Source organism: Dermacentor silvarum, chromosome 2 (assembly GCF_013339745.2).
Source record: "Dermacentor silvarum isolate Dsil-2018 chromosome 2, BIME_Dsil_1.4, whole genome shotgun sequence".
NCBI classification, from domain to species: Eukaryota; Metazoa; Arthropoda; class Arachnida; order Ixodida; family Ixodidae; genus Dermacentor; species Dermacentor silvarum.
In genome coordinates, this window is record NC_051155.1 from 35182154 (window position 1) to 35188347 (window position 6194).

The window sequence follows — 6194 nt, forward strand, 5'->3', positions numbered from 1 at the left end:
AGTGACAGAATACTATATAAAATGATAAACCACTTACACCCTGAAACTCACAAAACACTATTGTCACTCTTTAACACCATGTTCTCTGCCGGCTACATTCCGACTGCATGGAAAGAAGCAATCGTAATTCCTATCCTCAAAGATGGCAAGGAACCTTCTTCGGCCAGTAGCTATAGGCCTATAGCTCTGACAAGTTGTATATGCAAGCTCTTCGAGAAAATGATTAACCGGCGCCTCATCCATTTTCTTGAAAGCAACAAAATACTCGATCCCTTACAGTGCGGTTTCAGAGAAGGTGTGTCCACAACAGATCACCTTGTTCACATTGAATCTTATATTAGAGATGCTTTTATACATAAGCAGTTTTGCCTCTCAATATTTCTGGACCTAGAAAAGGCTTACGATACGACATGGCGCTACGGAATTCTTCGAGATCTTTCGGCGATGGGTGTCCGTGGCAACATGCTAAACACAATCGAAAGTTATCTGTCTAACCGCACATTTCGTGTAAGAGTGGGTAACGCTCTTTCTAGGCCCTTCACCCAAGAGACCGGTGTGCCGCAAGGGGGTGTGCTTAGTTGCACGCTATTTATTGTAAAAATGAACGGCCTGCATACAGCCATCCCACGCACTATGTTTTATTCCGTTTATGTCAATGATGTGCAGATAGCCTTTAAGTCATGTAATATTGCCATCTGTGAACGACAAATACAGCTGGGAATAAACAGATTGTCTAAATGGGCAGATGAAAATGGTTTCAAAGTTAATTCACAGAAGAGTACTTGCGTACTCTTTACAAACAAGAGAGGTGTAACGCCAGACCCAACTATTGAAATAAAAGGAGATACGCTCTCTGTGAGGAGCGAGCATAAGTTTCTAGGAATCATTTTAGATTCCAAGCTGACGTTTATCCCTCAAGTACTTAAGGACAAAGTGCCTGAAGACAATGAACCTCCTAAAGCTTCTATCGCGCACAACATGGGGCAGTGATCGAAAGTGTCTCTTGAACTTGTATAACAGTCTTGTCCTTTCACGCCTTGATTACGGGTCTATAATTTATAATTCCGTAACGCCAAGTGCATTAAAAATCCTAGACCCCGTTCACCACTTGGGCATCCGTCTCGCGACTGGTGCTTTCAGGACAAGTCCAATCCAGAGCCTCTGCGTAGAGTCGAATAAGTGGTCGCTTCATCTGCAGCGGTCATACAGCAGTTTTACATATTTTCTGAAAGTACAAGCAAATATTGAACATCCGTCTTATTCAACAATAAACGATGTCACTGCTGCCACACTCTTCCACAATCGACCTGCAGCAAGAAAGCCGTTCTCTTTGCGTGTGAGGAATCTTAGTGAGGAAATGGGTGTTCCGCTGCTTGATCATCGTCCTATGGCGCCAGCGGAACTGTTACCTCCGTGGCAGTGGCAGCTCATAGATTGTGACATATCATTTATAGAAGTTAAGAAACACGCGCCAGAGGCACACATTAAAGTGCATTTCCGAGAACTCCAATCTAAATACTCGTGTAGAGTTTTACACAGACGCTTCCAAGTCACATGCCGGGGTATCTTATGCAGCCATCGGTCCATCCTTTTCGGAATCCGGTGTACTGCACCCGGAGACAAGTATCTTTACGGCTGAGGCCTATGCACTATTATCGGCTGTAAAGTATATAATGAGATCAAAACTTCAAAAAACTATCATATTTACGGACTCCCAAAGTGTCGTGAAAGCATTGAAGTCACTCTGTAAACACAAAAACCCTGTACTTAATGAGCTCTATTCCGTCCTGTGTAAAGCATATATCTCTAACCAGCATGTGATTATATGCTGGGTGCCGGGCCACAGAGGCATTGAGGGTAATGTTCGAGCAGACCAAATGGCCACATCAGTTACATCTCAGGCGTTACATCTCCCTACAGCTGCTGTTCCCGCAACAGATTTGAAGCCTTTCCTGCGAAAGAAACTGCGAAGCCACTGGCAACGCTTATGGGACGCGGAAAGAAATAATAAGCTTCACTTGATAAAACCACAGTTAGGCTTCTGGCCCCCCATAACGAAAACACGACGAACTGATGTCCTGTTCTGTCGCCTAAGAATAGGACATACATATGGCACCCACAATTTTTTGCTTACTGGTGATGAACCACCAACCTGTGGTAGATGTGGTGAGAGGCTGACTGTCCTCCACGTCCTCGTGGAGTGTCGGGAAGCTGAAACAGAGAGAAAGAAATATTTTCCTCAAGCGTACCGATATCATCTGCCCCTTCATCTCATCATGTTTCTTGGTGAAGAACCGCTTTTTAACGACAAAGCAGTCGTCGATTTCTTGAACGATGTGGTCCTTCATGTTATTAGCCCAATGAGTTCGTAGCGCATCCTCTCTCCAGAGGATGCCGCTGTGATGGTAGTTTTTATAGCACATGCCTCCAGGCCCTTGTGATTCAAGGGCTCTGTATAGGCAGTAGTGCTTCTTACCAATTACTGCATCTTAAATATTTTAAATGTCGTGTCATTCTTTCTCAACGCATTCTTCCCTTCATAGTACACCTCATTAGTCATTTCCATGATTTTAGTACCTGTATATTTTACGCACTTTACAGCGATTATTTTTAGGCCCCTTTACAGCCACGCTTCATCTACTTCTCAGAATTCATCGCTCCACTGCACACTCACAAACACTGACATGCCGCTCTTTGGCCATAACTGGCCCTTGCGCCATAAAACACCACACATCATCATCAGTGCAGATACCACTGTTGCAGAGCCGGAGAGATGCAAGCAGAAATCTTTCGCGATCTCCTTCTCACTGTGCATCTGATTGATAGACAGAGCTCGGAAGGGACGTTGTTGTTGTGGAGTAGATGGCAAGGCTCGCACAACATGCCATATCGTGGATAATGGTTTTCTTGGGTCCAGGCTGGTGCAAAAGGACCTCCAACGTTGTCTGTCGAGCTTTTCTAAGTGTCTTTGAATTTTCTTTTGCACACGGCGTGACGTCCTCAAGTCTGACATCAATTTAGTTCGCCTGTATTTCCTCTCGGCGCGACGACGGACTGCCCGCAGCTGTTCATATACAACGTCAATGGATGTTCTGGCATTTGATGTTGCGACGATGCCTGTTGTTGCGTGTATTGCTGCTGTGATTCGCTTTTCGATCTCTTGCGGACAAGTTATACAACCGCAGGAGTCTTCCAGCTTGTTTTGAAAAGCATCCCAGTCAGTGCGTTGCGCATGAGGATTAGGGAGTCTCGTACATCATCTAAATTGTACATAAGTAGGTAGGTGATCACTGCCGTACGTTTCAGCATCTGTGCACCAGGTAGCCGAAGACGAAAGACATCGTGAAGCGATAGCTAAATCGAGACAGCTGCTGTACGTTGTGCCACGCAAATATGTTGGTGAGCCGTCGTTTGGGATGTCAAGACCATTGCTGTTTGTGAAGTCAAGAAGTTGTCTTCCTCGAATGTTTATGACCCTGCTACCCCAAAGATGGTGGTGTGCGTTGAAGTCACCTACGATACCATGAGGCCCTTGGCTGGAGTCAAGAACAAGTTTCAGGTGCCCAGCGTCAAATCTTCCCCTGGGAGAAAAATAGCCACCGATGACCGAGATTGTGCGGCGCTTTAGTTTCACTGTTATAGAAACGTATTCGTTGCTGTTGTGCACCGGAATTTGGTTTAGCGAGTACGTGAGGTCACATCGCACGCATACTAAGATCTTGCTAGGATTTCCACTTGTCTCAGAGGCAAATTGTTCGTAACCAGACAGTCTAAACTGCCGATAGAGCTTTCTTTTGCTCATACGTGTTACATAAAAGTGTTTTTCAGAGCGTGAAAGAAGCCCGCAAATACACGCAAAATTGTCGCTCAACTCGCCGCTTGAGGCACTTTGCCTGTATTCGCAGGCTTCTCTCACAGTCGGAAAACACTTTTATGTAGCAAGTAATAATTGCAACAGAAAGTTGTATTGGGATCTTCATGTTTCTCTACAATTTTTTAGTGACGCGTTTATAATATTTGATAAGTTTATTCATTAATTAAGACAAATTAGGTATTAAGACCGAATGCAAAAAATAATCTGAGTATCTTCAAGCGACGGCAAACAACTTTACCTTGGTTCTGTCCAACTACGTCACATTTGTATATTTTTAAAATCTATAGTATATGTTATAGTATAGTATATGTTACGGGCACTGCATGCACATATCGGTGCTTCATGCATATCACGACGCAACCAGTCTCTTAATTCGCTTGCACGACAAGCTTTGGCATGTGAACTCTTGCACATTGAGTGCAGCTCCATAAACCGCAAGACATACCTGCCGGAGTGGCTCAGTCAGCTAAGGCGTTGCGCTGCTGAGCAGGAGTTCGCGGGATCAAATCCCGGCCCCGGCGGCCGCATTTCGATGGAGGCGAAATGCAAAAACGCCCGTGTGCTAGCGTTGTAGTGCACGTTAAAGAACCCCAGGTGATCAAAATTATTGAAGCCCTCCACTACGGCGTGCCTCATAATCAGAACTGGTTTTGGCACGTAAAACCCCAGAAAGAAGAAAGAATAAACCACAAGACGTGACATTTTGGCCACGCTATTATAATGTCGCTTTCAACAGATCGAAAGGGCAGACGAGGTCTCGAAACAAAGAAACGTAAGCCCTTACGCGCTCTCCTTCCAAATTAACGCTACAAAAGATAGCCTCTAATAGTATAAATAACATGCAACTTACGAGTAAATGTGGACGTCCGTAGGAGATGAAAATCCGCAGGCTCGAAATAATCATTTTTCGCGAACAAGAAGCGCAGCGCCATTGAAACCGTGCGAAGCTGCGCCGATCAAGCAGCCACTGAACGTCTCTTCCCGCCGAAAGCTCCTCCGAACAGCCACCATCTATGCGCCTGCCTCTTGCTGGTTCCTCCCCATGAATGCTGCCTGAACCGACGTTACTAGATTATGGCCTGAACGGACTGCCACAGACGGTTGAGGCGACTTCCTTCCCTATCCTTTCGCTCCCCAATCCCGTCCCCCCAAGTCGGAAGCCGACGCCGACTAGGCGGCGGGCATATGATCGGCCAGCAGCGTCAGGCCAGCGTGAAGCCGATGTCTCTGGCGAGCCAAAACTTTCGTGCTCGGTATTATATATGCAGACTACGGATCCGGGCCAGCATCCGTGACCAAGCCAGCGCCGACGGGGTCGGCAACATAAGTCGGCCTTTTTACGGCCCAAGCTCTTCAAGCCGACATGATCGGCTCCCAGCGATCTGCCGAGCACCACCCAATGGTCGGCCCTCGGCCAATTTTGCTTGGGTGCATGCACTCTTAAATTCCTTGCATTACGCCGCACCACTATGTTGATTATAATGATATCAATGATTATAATGATAATGGTTATAATCACGTGTTTCAAAAATTCACTGGGCGTCGGAACACGTGACATTTGGTTAGTAGAGCGCGGCTCGAAACGCAGCAGGTCCCGCACCCATCTGCACTTTTCGCTGCAGTCTGGAAGGCTCGCTCAGTACCCTGCCACACACATCGCACCTCACCACGTGAGGAAAGCAAGTTTACAGATATCGTCGTACGCGCCTTCAAAATAGAGGAGGCGAGGGCAATTTGCAATTCCCCTTGGCACAAACGCCTAACCTTCTGACTAGATGGCATGCACTCATGATGTACCGTGCACGGCACTTTCTTTTTCTTTCTTTCATATTTTTCTCCCCGCGGCCACAAGTTAGTGAACTCAATTAGGACAACATTGAAGGCGTGGTTGCATACACGTGTGCTTGAAACAATGGGGGGCAATGAGGGGGGGGGGGGGTGGCGCCGTGACTAGACTGAGTGAAACACTCAAACCTGGAGAGAGAATTCCCTCCGCGTTTTGCCCGGTTTGTAATGTTTAGCGGCGCCATATTTGGCAAACGTTGGAACTGACGTAAAACAGCTCGATATATTTTCGCACAGATGGCGCCACCACCAAAAATTGCCTGTGAGATTTATTATTTGTCGAAAATCTTCTGGTTTCAAGCAATGCTTAGTACAACTCGTGAGTGCTAGTAATTACGTTACATTGTATGGTTACAGTAATCTGACACAATTGTTGTGAATTAGCGTGTACATGAAGAAGAATGTCAATTTGCATGGACCTGGCAAGCAGATAAATTATCTAAATTCACTAATGCCCTGTAGATTCCCTAATTAA